This window comes from Cynocephalus volans, chromosome X (genome assembly GCF_027409185.1).
Source record: "Cynocephalus volans isolate mCynVol1 chromosome X, mCynVol1.pri, whole genome shotgun sequence".
NCBI classification, from domain to species: domain Eukaryota; kingdom Metazoa; phylum Chordata; class Mammalia; order Dermoptera; family Cynocephalidae; genus Cynocephalus; species Cynocephalus volans.
Genome location: NC_084478.1, coordinates 20,644,032 through 20,665,562, shown reverse-complemented (window position 1 = coordinate 20,665,562; position 21,531 = coordinate 20,644,032).

Genomic DNA, 21,531 nt, shown 5'->3' with positions numbered 1-21,531 from the left:
CCAAGAGAAGATTTTTGTTGTCTTACCATTTTGAACTCAAACTAGTTTGGCAAAGAAAGGAGTAAAATCATATCACTATCACGACAAATGATAAAGAGAAACCATTGGACATAATTTACTACTAATTAATGATTTTTAGAAACTTAGAGAGCTACAGCAAATATCATAACTATTGGTGAAATATGGAAAACCTCTAGGGAAACTAAAAGACAACAGGGAGTCCAAACAAGGACCCTGGAAAAAATTTTGACCTATGACACCTACAGCTACAACTAACAGTAGATGCAGTCTAACACTCAGCCAGATAAAAACATAACACCTTAACCTAAAGACTTATTTACCTCAATTCCTTATACCCAATACATAATGTTGGGCTTTCAACTGAAAATTACAAGGCATACTAAAAGGGGAAATATAAAATAAAATAACAGTTTGAAGAGTCAGCCATCAAAAGCATCAAAATAAGATTCAGATATTGCAGATATTTTGGAATGCTCAGACTGGAAATTTTAAATAACTATAATTAATACGTTAAGGGTTCCAATGGAAAAAGTGGACAACAAGCAAGAGCAGATGGGTAATGTACGCAGACGAATGGGAAACCTATGACAGAAGCAAAGGCAAATAAAATAATATAAGATCAGTAAGAGATTTTAATTTTAAATTAAAAAGAATAAATCGTCTAAAAATGTTATTTTCATAAAGGATTTAAAAAATTGATAAGTCCCTAGCAAGACTGATCAAAGAAAAAACTCTGTATAATTTATATCACCAATGTAAAGGAAATCCTCACACAACATCCTGTAGGGACATACATAATTATATAGGAACATTTATACTAATAAATTTGATATTTCACACAATGAAAAAGTTCCAAGAAAAACAGAGCTTGACAACTCATAAAACTAGGAAATCTCAATTGCCCTGCAGCTCATAAAAAAATTGCCAATATATTGAAAAATACTTTTACAAATGTAACATAAATGAATTCTATGCCTGAAATTATAAATTTTCCATATGATGTGAATAAAATAACCACAATCTTTTACAAACTCTTCCACATAATAAAAAGAGTAGAAACACTTCCCAAGATCTTTCATGTGACCTTTATTATCTTTCTGCCACAATAAGTATATTATAAGAAAGTAAAATCAAATATGTATATTCCTCACGAAACCACACTTCCCACTCATCTCCTCCCATGAAAAAAAATAAATAAAAAAGAAAGAAAAGAAACCACTTATGTTTGACAAACAGAAACAAAAGTTTCAATGATATAAGGTCATGAATAAACTGGGTAGAATCCAAGCATGAATTATTGTTGGATTAGCACTTTGTAAAGAAACTAATTTAAGAAAGCAAAGGAGAGGGTGATATCACCATCATAATAGATACAGAGAAACCATATGACAAATTAACCATTCAGTTATAACTTTTTAAAAAAACTTACCAAACTTATGTAAATATCATAATTAGAGGTGAAATACTGAAAACCTTCCCCCTGAGATTATAGAGATAAGAATGCCTACTATAACCAGTTCTATACAAAATTTTAGGTAGGTCACATAGCCAGGACAATAATGCAAGAAAAATAGCAAAATGTATAAAGATTGGAAAGAACAAAATGAAACCACATTTATTCATAAATCGAATAATTATGATCTCAGGCTATTAAAAAGCGATCTATAGGTAACATAGTAGAATTTTTAAGTGAATTTAGCAAGAGAGCTGAAATTCACAGAGTTAAACCTGAACATATTTTTTCTAGGACTAACAATTCTTATTTAACTTTTTAAATACACATCATAAGAAAAGGCACAAAAATACAAGTTCTTAATTTAAATGTTTTCTTTTTCTAGATATTTATCAGCTAAAATTCAAAAGTTATTAGAACCGTGATTCCTTTGTAATTTTTTTCTGTTTTCATGGGAACAGATGCTGCTAAATGTACATAAACTGCACAACAAAATACTTAATATTTAAGCCTAGTGGAACAAATAAAAGGGCATTCATTGTGACAATTTTATTTATAGCCACTAGGTTAATGATCTTGCTGACTAATTAGAGATCAGCTGCTTCTAAATGTTTCACTATTAAATTATATTATTTTTCTACATAAATTCTGTATGTATTTTCTTATTTCTTTTTTTTAACCCATTAATATTTCTAGCTTTAAATGTAAAATTCTTACGTGTTCTGTACTACCTTACCAGAAAGAAAGAAAAAAAAAGAAAGCAGTAGATCCTCCAAAAATATCACTAGTGAGTTGCCTTCATATCACTATTTCTTTGATTTTTTTTTACTAATTATCAATCCGTCATGTGCTCGGTGTAAATTAATTTTAAAAAATAATGCAACTGTATATCCCTTCACAGAAGGAACCATGATTAACAGTGAGGAGTGTTTTTAAACGGATACATACAAAAATATTTACATATGTAATACGTTTATATATTTGTGCACACAAGTGCAATAAAGTAGTTTGCTTCCCTTTTTATTTCCTTGTGATTTCTTCTGCAAGTATATTAGATCTACATGATTGGTTGTAAAAGTTACATAGTATTCATTGTATTAACACAGTATATGTTACATAAAAAATATTTGTTTTGCCTTTTTCTATCCACACTTTTATGCACACATTTAGCAAGGTCTGTCAGATACAGTTTAAAAAGGCAATTACTGCATAAAGGAAGAGGCAAATTTAAAACTTTGCTAAAAATACGAAATTAATTTTAATTATACAAGACCATTTTATACATCTTCCATAATCTTGTCTCAATATAAAAAAGGGCATCTTATATGCTAATTGCCAATTCATGATTTTTTTCTGTATATCCTTAGTGCATTTTACTAATTCCACTTGTTAAAGAGACTATCATTTCATAATTACTTGACTACCAAAATGATTAAATAGTAAGCCTATGTATACACCTAAAATTTTGTTACTTTCACTTATGTTCTATATATTTCCTGTTACTTACTTGATTTTGATATATACTATATATAAATCACTTCACATGTAAAATATATTTTTCCGAAGAATAGTTATATTTTGTATTATTTTATTATAGCATACAGAAAATATTTTGCTATAGGTAATGCAAGGGGCACTTCATTATTTTGTATCAAGAGTATTAGTCTGTCCTTATACATTTGCACATGCAAGTCAACATAAGCTGTAGAACAGCAACTACAGAAACAATTCCTTTGGTATTTGGCTTGTGAATATGCTTTAATTTGCATAGAATCTGTGCAGATATGCTTATGTACTTTAATAAGAAAAATTGATAGTTTGGAGTTTTAAATTTTTCACAAGCTTTTTTTTTTATTTTGCTTTGTTTTCTTGCTATTGCCAATCTGAGTCATTTGTTTATTTACTGAAATGGAAAAATTGGGATTGACAAAATAGCTATTGAAATTGTAAAAGACATAATAATCTCTTTATTTGATATTAATGTTAAGTATCAAGAGTATCGGTAAACAAACATACAGCAAACAAAAACTTCCAAAAAAAAAAAAAAAGATAGATAACATCCATACCAAAGCAGGATGATTAAATGATAGCTTCTTTCTCAACAAAACCCATGGAGAACCAGAGAAAAAGCACCAGCATCTTTCCAATGCTGAAAGAGGAAACATTCAAGCCACATTCAACATCCAGAGAAATTATCCTTTCAAACTGAAAGTGAAATAAGACACAGCCACATAAACCTGGGACAATCTGATTCTAGCCAACCTGTAATATAAACAATGCAACAGGAAGTTCTCCTGGCTAAAGGGAAACAACACCTGATACATACTGGGAACTACAGAATGGAGCGAAGAGGACTTGAGAAAAAAAAATTGAACACATATTAAAGACTGGTTTATTTCTATTATTTCATTAAAAGACAAACAGCACTTGAAACAAAAATGTAAGTAGAAACATAGATGGAAATATTTTCAAAATTCATCAAACTATAAGGTTAAGATTTGTGTATTTAATTTAATGTGTTTTAACTCCTTTACCAAAATTAATTATCCTGTTGTGGTTCTACAAGTATTTACACAAAGGGATATGATCCTAACTTGAAATAAACCAAGATAAGTAAAGGATTCATATGCCAGCCCCTTCACCAATGACTGAACATAATACAAAGTGGAGTAAGTAATATTCTGGTTACTATTGCTGCATAATAACAAATCAACAAAACACATATTGTCTACAATATAATCCATTTTTACTTGTTAGATTTTATTAGGCAATACGTCAGTAATATACTTCTACGACCTAATCCATACCTGGTACATGATGGGGACTATGGAAATATTTAGAGTATCAAAGAAAAAAAATAAATAACTGGAGTACATTAAACAAATAATAACAGAAAAACTCCACTGCTTGGGTAGGTCATTGCCATAAAATATTTTTATATTATTGATATAAATATTATTAATTGGCTATAGAAGCTGAAACATCTAAAACCAAAAACATATCTCAAAAAAATAGTATGTGTGGAACTGTCTGATGTCAATAAATGGCAAACCAGCCATTTCCGTCCACCCATCCTGCTAAGAAAAACTAAGAGAGTAGGTAGATATTAAACATATTGTGTGAATGCGCCATAAACCCAAGGAAACAAGCATTGGAGGAGACTGGATCTCAGTTTGAAGAGAAGCACAGATGGTAAGACCCAAACGTGATATTCGTTTTCCCTCAAGGCTTATGCTAATTCAAAGGAGGTGACTGAGAAGCCAAGATGCCAAGTAGGAAGTTATAGATGAGAAGTTAAGCACCTGACCAGGGCTTTCAGCAGCCTCACCAAATCAGGGGACGCACATTGAGTTCAGGGCCCACCATGACAGAGAAGATCTGGAAAACAGTCCAAAGATTTACACAACATCCCTGATAGGCTATTTATTTCGTGTTGATATAAACTAGAAATAGAAAACTCTTCCCAAATCATGACATCCAGCCTCTAAAGGACTTAATCACTGATTGAGGTGAGATGAACTATCCCAGCCCACCTCAAAGCAAAAGGAAAACGCTTCCAGGATAAAAATAAAATCATCCAGGGTATACAGTTATCCTTAAAGTGTTTCATACAGAAAATCCAGCACGCAATAAAAAATAAGTATACATGCAAAATGTAATGAGAAATGGTTAGTTTCAGGCGTACGATCTATTTTCTTCATTTACTTGGGGTACTGTCGTGTCCGCCGCTGGCTGACCCGAACAGCCCTAGCCTGGTTCCTTTTGGTGGGCGAGCAAATGGCCCAGGATTCCTCTTTCCCTCCTGTCCCCTTGGAAGGAGACTGGGGAAGAGAGCCGTGAAGTGAGGTGAGCACAACCGCTGGCCCCAACCCAGCCCAGTTTAAAGGACACTCAGACGTGGCGGGGGTTCTGTCGAGCAGTTCCATTTATTATCACACAAGCACTTGCTTTTAAAGGCAAATGGGGAAGGGAGATTTTTTACATAATCTTATCAGCTTAAAGGTCAAGAGGGCATGCATCCTGTCTCAATGCCTACCTATTGCAACCACGAGCGTGGAAGCGCGTATTTGGCCAATAAGGGCTAAGGTAAGGTTCCCGCAGACGCCCCCACCCTACTTCCTCCAGGTGCCGTCTTAGGCTGCCACGTTAATACGCCCTTGTGGGCCCATAATGGCGCCACTTGTAATGTCACTTAAGGTGGCATTAATTTTTAAAGCCCGACAGGGTACCTGAGACAGAAAGACATACAACCTGGCAATTCAGAGTCATGGTGAGATACAAGTGCACACCGACTAGAAAGCTACAATCAAAAGAACTAACTATAACAACTGCTGGTGAGGAGGTAGAGCAACTGCAACTCTTAATGCTGGTAAGATGTAAAATAGTACAGTCACATCCCAAGACACTTTGGCATGTTCTAGAAAAAATTAAATATACAACTCTCATGTAATCCAGTCATTTCTTTCCTTCAAGTTTTTCAGAGACAATATGAAAGAAACAAACAAGCAGAACTACCCAAAGTATATGTTTATACGAAGTTCTGTGCAAGAAGACTTTTAATAGCATGTGACTGGTGAATGGGCTTGAGCAGAAACAGGAAGGAGAAAAATAATGGCCAAGAAAGAAACTTGGTGACAGGGGATGGCCATTAACTTTATTTTGCTTGTGGTAGGGATTTCATAAATATACTCATATCAAAATGTATAATGTTTCTTTTAAATTTGTACAGTTTACTTTAAGTCAATTATAGCTCAATAAGTTATCAAAAAATGTGTAGATGCATCAACACATGGGCATAAAGGAAAATTCATGCCATTATTGCAAAAGAGGAAGTACTGAAAATTTAAGATTCGATAAAACACAAAATTAGAAAATAAATGAGGAATATAATCCAAAACTTAAAATAAAAACTTAAAAGTATGATCAATTAATCAAACTAAAAAATATTAAATAATCAACAATACAAAATGGGTTTTTTTTCCCAAGGGTTAAATATGTTAGATAAACCCTGGCAAGACTGATCAAAAAAGAACACCGCCACCTTCACCACCACCATCACCAACAGAAATACAGAAGGGATCATCACTGTAGATTCTGGAAACACTTAAATTATATTACAATCAAATTTATGCCAATAAAATGTTAATTACATGAACTATCACAAAAAATAAAAACACCACTTAACAAACAGATAAACTAGGAAATGTCAGTAATTCTATATATATTATATAAAATGCATCTGTACTGAGAACCTTCTTACAAATGAATTCCATGTCCTGATGCTTGAATTCCTATCTTCTCCATGTAACTGAGAAAGATGTAACCTCCAATTTTGCACAACCTCTTCCACAGAAAAATAACATCAAAACACTCCCAAAATGTTCTATGAGACCCCTATAAAGTTTGGACCAGGCTGATAAAGATATTATACATAGGGAATTACAAAGGTTTTTATGCCTCATGTCAAAAAACAAACAAACAAAAAAATAAAATGTAAAACTTTTGTTTTGCAAACAGATCAAAGATACCTCAACGAAAATACTCTATGAACAAAAGTGTTTCATCCAAGAGAAAATTTTTGTTGTCTTGTCATTCTGAACTCAAACTAGTATGGCAAAAAAAGGAGTAAAATCATATCACTATCACAACAAATAATAAAGAGATACCTTTGGACATAATTTACTACTAATTTATGATTTTTCAAAACTTAGAAAGCTGCAGCAATTATCATAACTATTGGTGAAATATGGAAAACCTCCCCCTGAGATCAGAAGACAGAAGAATGCCTACTGTCACCAGATCTATTCAACATTTTCTGGATGTCATAGCCAGGGCAATAATGCAACAAAAAGAGGGGGGAAAAGGCATAGCAGTTGGAAAAGAGGAAATTAATCCACCTTTATTCATTCATTGCATGTTTATGCTTGCAGACTATCTAAAAGCAATCTGTAGGTAATGTATGACAATGATAAGTGAATTTATCAAGCTTGGTGGATACCATACAGCTAAACCTAAACACATTTTTCTGAGAACAGCAATTCTTACTTTTTTATACTTATTTTAAGAAATGGCACAAAAACCTACACAATGTATTTTAAGGCTTTTTAAATATACTTATTAGATAATATTTGAGAGTCATTATAACCCTGATTTTTGTTGTCGTATTTTCTGATACCATGTGAATAGACGCCTCAGAATATAAAATGAACTTGATAATGCACTGGACGTTTAATCCAAGGGAAATAAAAGAAGGCATTCTTTTTGACAAGTCTACGTACAGCCTCCAGTTTATTGATCTCATTTACTAGTTAAAGATTTGCTCTGTCTCACTTCTAGTTCTGTCTTTAAGCATAACTTCTCATCTATTCTGCACTACTTTAAAAAGGAAAATATTTCATTAGTGATATCCTTTCATGTGACTATTTCTTTGATTTCCTTTTATGAATTACAAATTTAGCAGGTGCTCGGTTTAAAATTTCCAAAATTGCAGATCATATCTCTTCACAGAGGTAATAATGATCAGCAGTGAAGTTTTATATGAACAGATATACACACACACATTCACTTGCACATATGACATAGTCATATACATGCACACACGTGTGAATCAAACTACAACTTACTTTCTTTTTTCATGAGTAGTATAACTTGGACATATCTTCTGCAAATATATAAGAACTACCTGATTGGTTGCTAAGATGTAAAGGCTGTAAACCGTAATAGTCATGCATTGAACACAATATAATTAACTTAAAAATAGGTCGTTGGTCTTTTTTTAACAAACTTTTATGAACATTGCTAAGTAGCTTTGTTGACCATAGTCGTAGAAGGAAAATTATTGTTATAAAGGGTTGACATTTTCTAAAATATCTTAAAGATACAAAGAACATGTGGCCCAGCCATTCTATTCCTTGATGCTTTTCCAAGAAAAATGAAAGTGTCTGTGCACATAAGAATGGTATTACAATATACATAGCATGAAAAATGGGGAAGTTCCTGGGCAGGACCAGAAGGGGTAAATCCAAAGGTGCACCTGGAAACCTGGGTGAAAATTCTTGTTATAAAGGGTTGACATTTTCTAAAATATCTTAAAGATACAAAGAACATGTGGCCCAGCCATTCTATTCCTTGATGCTTTTCCAAGAAAAATGAAAGTGTCTGTGCACATAAGAATGGTATTACAATATACATAGCATGAAAAATGGGGAAGTTCCTGGGCAGGACCAGAAGGGGTAAATCCAAAGGTGCACCTGGAAACCTGGGTGAAAATTCTTGTTATAAAGGGTTGACATTTTCTAAAATATCTTAAAGATACAAAGAACATGTGGCCCAGCCATTCTATTCCTTGATGCTTTTCCAAGACAAATGAAAGTGTCTGTGCACATAAGAATGGTATTAAAATATACATAGCATGAAAAATGGGGAAGTTCCTGGGCAGGACCAGAAGGGGTAAATCCAAATGTGCACCTGGAAACCTGGGTGAAGAATGAATATGTTTATTATATTATTCACGATGAGGGTTGCACAAATATGTAGATATCTCAAAATGTAATATTATTTTAAAGTTATGTAATTTGTTATGTCAACTATACCAAAATAAAGTTGCTAAAAATGTGTAGTACCCATCAAAATATGTGTCTAAAGAAATATTTCAGCATTAAAAGCAAAAGAAGAAATCCTGAAAATTTAAGGTCGGACAACCACCTCAGAATTTGGGAACAGAACAGGCAATTAAAACCAAAAGAAAACAGAAATAAAAAAGAATAAAATTATATTCAGTAAATGAAAGTCAGAAAAAAAAGTTAAAATCGACAAATCAAAAGTTTGTTTGTAATTGCTTTCCTTTTGAAAAGGTTAAAGAATTATAAATCATGACAAGACTGATGGGAAAAAAGATAGAAAAAAGAAGACATACATTTCAATTCCAGAAATGTAGAGTAGATCATCTTTAAAGATGCTGGTGATGCTTATATAATATTTGAAGTTATACAAAGTGACAAAATTCCAAAAAAAAATAAATACATCTTACAAAATAAGAAATTCAGAAAGTCTCAATGATACTTATATGTATTAATTGAAGCCCATAGTGAAAATCCTTCCTACAAAGTTTCCACAGCCTAATGCCTGATTTTGTGAACTCTGACATACATTTCACAAAGAATACCAAACATGCACAACCTCTTCCACAGAATAAAAACAGTAAAAACACTCCACAGAATGTTAGTAAGATCACTATAAACTTTACACTAAACTAATAAGGACAATATTATAAAAGAAAATCAACGGCTAATATGCATCAAGACAAAATTTTTAAAAATATTCTTATGTTTGACAAATGGAATCCAAAGACACTTTCAATTATAATACCCCACGCACAAATTGGGTTAAATCCAATGGACTGTTACTGGTTTAACATACTCAATCTCCTTAACAAAACAAAGGACAAAATCATGTCATGAACACAACAAATACACAGGAACCTTTTGACAAATTTACCATCCAGTTATGGTTAAAAGAAAAATCTCAGAAAACTGCAGCAAATATCATGATAAGTGATGCAATACTGAAAACCTCACCCTGAGATCAGGATTGAGACAAGGGTGTCTACTATTTCCATCCATTGAACATTTTGCAGAGGTCATAACCAGGGCAAAAATGCAGGAAAAATATGCGTACTGACCGGAAAGGAAGAAATGAACCCACTTTTGTTCACAGATTTTGTGTTTATGTTTCTAGAATATCTAAAAGCCATTTACAGGTAATAAGTTAGAATTAATAACTGCATCTGGCAAAATTGCTGTATTTCATACAGTTAAATCTAAACACACTTTTATGAGAATTGCAATTCTCGCTATTTTATAGATATCATAAGAAATGGCATGAAAACCCTACACAACAAGGTTATAATTAAGTCTTTTTTCATACACGAATCAGATACAAATTGAGAATATTTTTACCCTAAATATTCTTGTCAGTTTTTCTGATATCATGGCAACAGTGGCTCATGAATATTAGTTAAACTCTAGCTTTCACTTGGCATTTCATCCTAGTGGAACAACAAAAAGATCATTCTTTGTGACAATTTCTCTTATGGCCTTCAGTTTAATGATTTCGCAGACTAATTAGAGGTCAGCTTCTTATACATCAATCACAACTAAATTAAATTATTTCCCCCCATAAATTTTCTATATTTTTATCATTACTTTTTCCTTTATAACTCTGTTCTAATTCTGGCTTTAAGCATAATTTCTTACCTGGACTGTAATGTACTCATTAAAAAAAAAAACAAATTACAAAAGAATCATTACTAATATGCTGTCATTTGAACATTTTATTTTCCTTTATTAATTACAAATAAATTGTTCACTCGATGTAAAATTTCCAAAAAGTACAGATTCATGTTCTTTCACAGGAGTAACCACGATTAGCAGTGAAGTGGGTAATTTAACAAATATACATATCAATTACATAAATAATACATTTATGTACATGGGAACACGTGAATAAACTACAGTTTGCTTGTTTTTTACTAACAATATGTCATGACGATATCTTCTGTAATTATTAAAGATTTACCTGATTGGGTCTAACATCTGCATAGTATTTATGGTATGAACCCAGTTTATTTTATTGACAATAGCTGTTTTGCATTTTTATATTCATACTTTTATACACTTTTGAAAAGTTCTGTCAAATACAGTCATAGAAAGGCAGTTACTGTGGAATAGGATAAGTGAATTTAAAATATTCTTTAAAAATACCAAATTAATTTCCAAAACAGTCCTATTTATGCTCTCTCCAAAATCTGGTATCAATGGATAACAATATGATATCTTGTTATTTAATTTACACTAATTGTTAATGATTTTAATACTAATAGCCAACTAATACTTATTATTGGTATATCGTATATGGATTTTACTAATATCATATGTCACAGTATGTCATTTTATAATTATTTGAATACCAAAATTATTACATATTATGTATATAAATATATGCATAAATTGTTACTTTCACTTACAGTCTATACACTCCTTACTGAATTGGTTCTGATATGCACTCTACATAAATCACTTCACTAGCAGAACATGTTTTCTCTCTTTCTTTCTTTTTCTTTCTTTCTTTCCTCTCACTTATAAGTGAGATATTTCTATTCCTGTGCCTGACATATTTCACTTAATATTATTTTCTTCAAGCACATCCACGTTGCTGTCAACGGCAGAATTTCATTCGTTTTTTATGACTGATAGTATTCCATTGTGTGTATAAACCACATTTTCCTTGTCTGGTTGTCTGTCGATGGTAATTTAGGTTGGTACCACATGTTGGTTATTGTAAATAGAGCTGCAGTGAAAATGGGAGTACAGGTGTCCCTTCAAAGGTGATGATTTCCACTCCTTTGGATGAATACCCAGCAGTGGAATTGCTGCATGGTATGCAGTTCTATCTGTAGTTGTTTGAGAAATCTCCATGCTATTTTCCATAATGGCTGCATTAACTGACTGTCCTACCACCAGTGCAGAAGAGTTGCCTTTTCTCTACATCCTCTCCAGCATTGGCTGTTCTCAGTATTTTTGATAATAGCCAGTCTATCTGGGGTGAAATGATACCTGAACGTGGTTTTGATTTGCATTTCCCTGATGATTAGTGATTTTGAGCATTCTTTCATGTGTCTGTGTTGTCCATTTGTATGTCTTCCTTTGAGAAATGTCCATTCAACTCCTTAGCCCATTTTTTTCTTTGGAGTATTAGGGTTTTTTTGTTTCTTTGTATGTTTTTGTTTTTTTACTGTGAAGTTCTTTGAGTTCCTTGTATATTCTGGATATTAATCCCTTGTTGGATGTGTAGTTTGTAAGTATATTCTCCGATTCTGTAAGATGTCTTTTTGCTCTGTTTTACTGTTTCTTTGCTCTCAAGAAAGTTCTCAGTTTGATATAATCCCACTTATTTTTAGTTGTTCTTGTTGCCTGTTCTTTTGGGGGCTGATTCATGAAGACTTTGCCCAATCCAACTTCCATAAGTGTTTCCCCTATGTTTTCTTCTAGGAGCTTTAAAGTTTCAAGTCTTATTCTTAAGTCTGTAATCCATACTTAGTTTAACTTGCTATATGATGAGAGGTATGGGTCTAGTTTCATTCTTCTACATATGGATATCCAGGTTTCCCTGCAGCAGTTACGGAAGAGGCTGTCTTTTCCCCAATGTATTTCCTTTGTGCCTTTGTCAAAGATCACTTGGATGTAAGCACCTATTATTAAGTTGATTTTTGAAAATTCCCTGCCATTGCATCTTCAAAATTTTTTTGGTCAAATATATATTTTTTTCTCCTTTGGAGGTCCCATTATGATAATGGTGGGATTTTTTCTTGCATGCTATTTATCTTACCCTTTCTTCTGTATTTTTCAATTATTTTTTTGTCGGGTCTGCCACCAGCCAACCCGAACAGCCCTAGCCTCGTTGCTTTCGGTGGGTGAGCAAATGGCCCAGGGATTCCCCTTTCCCTCCCATCCCCTTTGGAAGGAGATGGGGGAAGAGAGCCGTGAAGGGAGGTGAGCACACCGCTGGCCCCCCCAAAACAGCCCGGTTAAAGGACACTCAGACGTGGCGAGTGTTCTGTCGAGCAGTTCCGTTTATTATCACATAAGCATTTGCTTTTAAAGGCTAATGGGGAAGGGAAGTTTTTTACATAATCTTATCAGCCTAAAGGTCAAGAGAGCATGCATCCTGTCTCAATGCCTAGCTATTGCAACCTCAACCGCAGAAGCGCATATTTGGCCAATAAGGGCTAAGGCAAGGTTCCCGCAGACACCCCCACCCTACTTACTCCCGGCGCCATCTTAGGCTGCCACGTTAATACGCCCTTGTGGGCCCATAATGGCATCACTTGTAATGTCACTTAAGGTGGCATTAGTTTTTAAAGCCCGACATATTTTGTCTCTCCAAGGTTTTTTCTTTCAGTTTTGTTTGGTTTTAGAATTTCTAATTTGTTCTTTTAAGAAGCTGCTCTGTTACTTAGATGTGGTCTTTAGTTCTCTGCCAGAAAACAGAATACTCTGTAACTACTATAAGAGGAATCAGATTAGTGATGCAACATTAAATCTATTACTGAATAACTGGAAGGGCTGAAATATAGGAAATGGCTGAATCTCAAAGCCACAAAGCAGAAATGGGCCAACAAGGGGACTTCAGACCCTGCCAAGGTCAGACACCCAGAATGAGGAAGCTTCCTGTCAAATGGGAAGCTAGAACTCCATATGACTGCCAGTTCTCAAGCCATGCTTCCTCTGCCACAACCTGGAAATCACTGCTATAGCTGCTGTTTCCAGAACTCTGATGCCTTTGCCATAACCTATCAGCAGTTCTTAACCGTTTTATTCTCGGTACTTTTTCACACTCAAAAAATACTGGATATCCACAAAGTACTTTACTTGTATGGATTGTATCTATTATTATTGATATACTATTGATATCAAAATTAAAACTGAGAAATTGTGTAATTTTTTAATCAATTTATTTAAAAATAGCAATGGTAAACCTATTACATGTTCACAACATTAAAATGTGTTTATGAAAATAGTTTTCAACAGGATCATTTAAGAAGTAAAAAATAGCCTTTTTGACAAATGGTCCTGGGACAATTGTATAGCAGCACACAAACAATAAACTTAGACTCTCACCTAAAATCACATATAAAAGTTATGTAACAATAAATGACCTAAACGTAAAAGCCAAAACTATAAACCTGACAGAACAAAACTTATGGGTAATTTTTCTGTCCTTGGATTTGGCTTCCTAGACACACAAAAAGCACAGAGGAAAAATAGATAATTTGGACTTCACCAAAATTGAAAAGTTTTGTGCACCGAAGGATATTATGAAGGGTAAAAAGACAACAGACGGAATAGAAGGACATATTTGAAATCATATATCTGATAAGGGACTTACACCTAGAATGTATAAATAACTAACTCTTAAGACTCAATAATTAGAAAGATAAATAAGGCAAATCAAAAATGAGCAAATGATTTAACTGACATTTTTTCACAGAAGATATACAAATGGCCAATAAGCTTAACATCGTTAGTCACCAGGGAAATAAAAATTAAAATACTAATGAGATACCACTTCACACTGCTAGGATGGCTATAATAAAAACGTCAGACAATAACAAGGGTGGAAGGATGTAGAAAAACTGAAACCCTCATTAACTGCAATTGTAATGCACAATCATGCAGCCACTTTGGAAAACAGTCTGGCAGTTCGAACATTTGACCCAGCAATTCCACTCCTAGGTTTACTTACAAGAGAAATGAAAACACCAAAACTTGTACATAGATCTCCATAGTATTATTCATAATAGTCCAAAAGTAGAGTAAAAACAACCGATTGTCCATCAACTGATGAAAAGACAAACAAAATGTGTTCTATTACTATAATGGAATAGTATTTGGCCATAAAAAAGAATGAGGTGCTGATACATGCTGTAACCTGGATAAACATTGAAAACAGTATGCTAAGTGAAAGAAGCCACTCACCAAAAATCACATATTGTGTGATACCATTTACACAAAAGGCCCAGAATAGACAAATACGAGAGAAAGAAAGCAGATTAGTGGTCGTTTAGGGCTGGGGATGAGGGGTTGGAGCTACAAGGTGATATGGAAGAATAGGCTTTCTTTTTGAGGTGATGAAAATGTTCTCAAATGTTCTAAAGTTTATTGTGGTGATGGTTGTACAACTCTGTGAATGTACGAAAAACCATTAAATTGTACTCATTACATTGGTGTGTGGTATGGCATGTAAATTATATCTCAATAAGGCTATTAGAAAAAATAATTTGTAGAAACTGATAGCACAAACGGGGGTATGCATCAACTGTATTATTTGAGTTTAATGTGATGGCTTCTTGGGGCTTCATGTTAATTTGCACTTTGATTAGCAAGTGCTTTGTGATATTGAATCCAGAAGGCAAATGATGCACTCACTTGGATATAGAGGTAGACTGACCTGTCCTTTATGGATAGGTCCATCTCAGTTTACGCAAATCTCAGATCATGAAGCATTTGTTTCACTGTGATGGTGCTAACATGTTGTCCTTCTGTTTAAGTATTTGGTATTTGCAATAATAGGCAAGTAATATCACATGGTACAACCATAATCTTGTCTCATTTAATCATTGTGACCATGTTTTCAATAAAGCAAAATTGCAAAAAGTATGAAACACAAACATATTAGTTTTACATCTGCCTTCATTTCTATAAAATGAGTGCTGTACCAAAATTACGTTTACCTTTTCTTCAGGAAGAACCATATCTATTCCTGCAATTGTCTAAAATACCAATATGGAGAGGTGCTAAGATATTTATATGTTGGTACTTAGTGAAAACAATATTAGTAACCTCCAACTTGGAAACAAATAAGCCCTTTATACTTGTTAATAAAGAAGAGTAATTGCTGGCTTTGATCACAGCATTTAAATTTGCCAAATAAGTAATAGGACAGTTTACGTTCCTCAAGGTGATGATTTCTATGAGGAATTTTCAAGCTCTACAGCTCATGTGTCATAAATAGGCAATCCTCGTGTAGTTAAAAAACAAATCACTGAACTTGTCTTTTGGTTACTGCATGTTATATACATACAAAGCACTGGAATCAAGCTGTGCACCAGTCTAATGACAGAGCACCACGATGAGTTACGAGTTGGCAAAAATATTTTAAAGGAGTCAGTGATGTGTGTGTTGTGGGGGATGAGACAGAGAGAGAGAGTATTATTTGATCCAAACTTGCTGATACTTGCAAATAATCTTAAACCTAACAGTTGTAAAATAATAGCTAATGACTCAATCAAAAGGACATACGAATTTTCAAAGACTACTTTGAAGAGATTAAATTTAATTTTAATTTTAAAACATAATTATTGTTTTAAAATACTAACATATTGGAAAAAAGTACATAAATAACTCCAGGATATATCACTTTTCTTTTTGTATATCACAGCTCATTCAGGTTGATATCTAATTCTGGAAACGTGGATAATTGGTATTCAGAAGGAAAGGTGAATTTAGTATATCAGAAAAAGACCAAACAATTGTAATGGTGACATAAACTCAAGGAAAGGAGAATATAATCAAATTAAAGAAATCTTAATGTATATAAAATGACCAATTATAGTGTGTGGACAACATTTAAAGACGAATTAAATGGAAAATTCTGAGCATTATTTGAATGAATTATTCAGAGTTTGTTATTAAAATAGAATATTAAAAATATGCAGTAAGACAACTAAGTCTATCCTAGCAAGAATGCACGTACAATAAACTCATACAATCTGTATTTTGGACCAGTTTTTTATTGTTTGTTGTCAATTTGTAGTCTTGATGTCAATTCAGATGACAAAAATAGCATTTACAGATATGACCATATTCATCAGCATCAGGATTTATTGGGAATTACTACTACTTTACATTGCTTATTGCCTTCAAAAAGAAAAAATACATTAGCATTTTATAGTTTTGTATATAAGAATATATTAGTTGGAAAATGTGTCACTTTGTATTCAGGTGGGAGGGAAAAGAATTAAAAAAAATTTGCATCAGGTATAAGTATGTTCTTAATTTGAGTAAGGATAGTAATACAATTTGAGTCTTCAGACATTGTAATTTGTCAAGAATTTTGGCCCTGATTTTAAAACAAAACTAAACAAAAACCTGCTGACCATACTATGGGACACAAAATACGAAATTTTATAATCAAGTGATTTTACACTGGATTAGGTTGAATGATCTTCACAACAATTATAGATCATAGTTTTAGAGGGTCTAGATTATTTTATTTTGGTGAAGTTTGAGTAATTGCTCTGTGTCAGGCACTATGTGAAGTGTTCACATACAATGAAAACTTAGATATAATCCTTGTCCTTTAGGAAAGAATTTTTAATACATTCAAATAAACTCAAACTTTGTTTTAAAAGCACACTAATTCCCTCAAACCTTGTATTACAGTAGTAGTGAAGTACAATTAATGCATCTAAAATTCTGGGACTTTCAGCGTGTTCATGAATGAGTTCTGCATTGCACACTTTTTTTCAACCTGCTGAAAGCCTGTACTACGTAGCTATTGCTACAATAATGATTTACAATAAATGTGTCAATTTATCAGTAGCTTAAGTTTTGGCTGATCTATGCTTTGCTTAGCTAGGAGCTAGTAGCTAGTAGCTCAACTGTGTCGGGCTTTAAAAACTAACGCCACCTTAAGTGACATTACAAGTGGCGCCATTATGCGCCCACAAGGGCGTATTAACGTGGCAGCCTAAGTCGGCGCCGGGAGGAAGTAGGGTGGGAGTGTCTGCGGGAACCTTGCCTTAGCCCTTACTGGCCAAATACGTGGCTTCTGCGCTCGTGAAAACTGTGTGGTTGCAATAGCTAGGCATGGAGACAGGATGCGTCCTCTTGACCTTTAACCTGATAAGATTATGTAAAAAACCTCCCTTCCCCATTTGCCTTAAAAGCAAATGCTTGTGTGATAATAAACGGAACTGCTCGACAGAACCCCCTCTGCGTCTGAGTGTCCTTTAACCGGGCTGGTTGGGGCCGACGGCTGTGCTCACCTCTCTTCACGGCTCTCTTCCCCCGTCTCCTTCCAAAGGGGACAAAAGGGAAAGAGGAATCCGGGTCATTTGCTTGCCCACCAAAAGGAACGAGGCTAGGGCTGTTCGGGTCGGCCAGCGGTGGGCCGACAAACTGGACTTGGCTCCAGATAATAAACCAATTTTAAGTATGTTCCATGTGTCTCATTCTGCAACCCAAGCTGAAGGGGTAGTGGATACTTAGGGCATTTTTCCTGGTGGGGATGACAGAAGTGCCAAGAGGGACAAGCCAAACTGCGATAGAGTATTTCAAGCCTTTGCATACATCACATCAGCTAATATTCCATTGGCCAAAGCAAAACACATTCATTAGAGTTACAACAGATGCATTATTTCTCATTTTTAAAGTCCTACATAATTGTTATAAACAATTTGGAGTAGGTAAATCATATGAAGAAAAATAAAGATAGTAATAACTAGATAACTTCTATAATCTTTATGTATTTCCTTCCAATTTTTTACAGTATAGCTGTTTAAAATCTGAAAAATGTTTGAATTATATACAACTATATATGTGTGCATATACGCATTACTTGATTAATGCAAAATAACACTTTTGAAATGACTTTAGTGTTTCATAAATTAAATAGTAATATGAATGTTTTGCTTAACTTACAGAAGCATTTAAAATATACTAAATAAACTGTACTTAAGTTTTCAATAAACTTAGAAAGATATTGCCTATTCCAATATGACCAATTCTTCACAAAGTGTTCTTGTATCACCAGACTGAAATAATATTCAAGACAGTGTAATTAAATGTGATTTTTATTGGAATTACCAAAAACCACTACATAATGAACATTCTAATTTATTGCATTTTCCTCTAAAACATTTGAACATACTAAACAAATAAGCAACATACTAACAAAGAATAATTGCATTCCTATTTGTTGTTTTAAAGTACTTATTCCTTGGCCATTCAAGCCTATCAGCATATTTTCAATCTAATGAACCAAGGTCAAATGCACTCTAGAGATATTTTTTAATGGAATTTTCAAGCAGTCCATGCCATTGTACACTAAACTAAACAATTTAATGATCAGTACATTTAGAGTATATATTATGTAATTTCAGAGAGCTTTGGAAATGCAGGGGCACTTTTTAAATGCTGAGTAGTATCTTTGGTCGTTCTTTCTGAAGAGAGATGGAAAAAAAATCATTTTGCCAACTTTTTTTCCCAGTGAGACAATGTACAGACAAATTGTAAGTGTAAATTTAATTCTTTCAGTAATTATTTCAATACCCTTAAAAGCATGTATAGAAACATTCGAAGGACAGTGAGCAAAACAAGATGGAGTGGCTGGATGAACTTGGCTGTCATTAATTTGTTAACAGTTGTGCACACATCAACATTATTAAATTATATTGTGGAAGGCAATCCATCCATTGATTAACTTATGAATGGAGCATTAGATTTAAGGGGATTTTATTTTGTTATTAAAGTATATTAAAGCAGATTTACTAAGCTATTAACTATATTGTAAGTGATGCCACATTATAAACAATGTTGCCCTGAGTCATTTTAATAATACGGCAAGAACACTGTAGTATTTCTCACAGTGAAGTTTGCTGTTGAACACAGTCATCATTCTATCCTCGAAATAATTTTCTTCCTATATTCTATCATGTTTACTGTGTTATATTGCTAGATTTCTTTTTCCAGTGCTTCTTTCTGTATCTGATTTTTGACTCTTCCCACTTCCCTAACATATTAATCGTGGCTTTAAAAGGCAGTGTTCTCTTTGTATTCCCTAAGTCTCTCACTTGCACATTTTTATGGTTTCTCCTTATTTTATTTACCAAGTATATATAGATAACAACTAACTTAGTCTCCTATCCTAGACTCTTTCAATGACTTATATTTGATTTCCAACTTTTCTTTTGTCCCTTACCAATTAGTTCACCACTAAGTTTCAAAAATTCTTTTTTTTCCATATATATCATGATTTATTCAAGTCTTCTTTAATTTTCACAGAAACATTGCCTAGTTTTAATGTACATAATTTGGAAAGCTTTTTCTACGTATTTGATATTTTTGGTGCAATTGTAAATGGTATTGAATTTAAATTTTTATTTTATCTATCTATCTATCTATCCATCTATTTAATTATTTATTTATTTATGTATTGGTCATTAACAATCTTAACTTTCATATGGAACAACTAAAGACCCCAAATAGCCAAAGCAATCTAGAGCAAAAATAAATAAACAAAGCCTGAAGCTTAACACTACCTGACTTAAATTAAACTACAAAGCTATAGCAACCAAAACAGTGTGGTACTGGCATAAAAATAGACACTCAGACCAGTGGAGCAGAATAGAGAATCCAGAAATCACCCCTAAGGCTTACAGCCATCTGATATTTGACAAAGGCAACAAAAACATACACTGGGGAAAACAATGCCTCTTCAACAAGTGGTGCTTGGAAACTTGGATATCCATATGCAGAAGAATGAAACTAGACATTCACCTCTCACTATATACTAAAATCAACTCAAAATTGATTAAAGACTTGAGTATAAGACCTGAAACTATAAAATCACTAAGGGAAAATATAAGTGAAACACTTCAGGAATTAGGTCTGGGCACAGAATTTAAGCTTCAAAAATTTATTTGCAGTATCTCATAAATCTCTTCTCTCCTCTCCAATATCTATTTCTGTAGCCGTAAGTAAGATAGGTAAGATCTATTGCTCTTGACAATGATATTCAATAGAATTTCTGCAATGATAGAAATATTCTATACCTGTGTTGTTCAATAAGGTAGCCATTGGGGAGATATTGAACATTTTAAAAGTGCTCAGTGCAAGTGAGAAACTAAAATTTAGTTTAATTTTAATAAGCTTTAAATTTGAATAAGCACATGTGGCTAGTAGCTACTATATTGCACAGCACAGTGCTAGGATATTTTCTGTAGTCTGAACTGATCTTAGAAGTTCCAGGATAAATATCTTCCAATCTATTCTTAAATATAGATAACTACATTTTACTCTGCTGCTTAAAGATTATCAATGCCTAATTCTATGCTACTACTTAGTCCACATTTCATAGGCTCACTCTTGAAGTTCACTTTGATTTGGCTCCATCACACTTTTCCAGTCATTTATATTAATCTCATTCTTATATGCTCTAATCTATCTAAATAGAATTATCTTTATTCTGGCGTCATAGTTTATGCTTCCTCAATACTCATAATTTAACTCGTATAGTATTCCCTTCTAAAAATCCTTTGCCCAAACTGCATTTCCAAATCATCTTAGCTGAGTGTCAGCTTAAGTTGCCAATTATTTCATGAAGCTTTTCCCAGTTTCCCCTACTATAGGCCAGCTCTCTCTTCATTGCAGCACTTTAGTTACCTCTCTTTATTTACTCTTGACATATATATTTTTAAATAAGTTTATAAGCTCTTT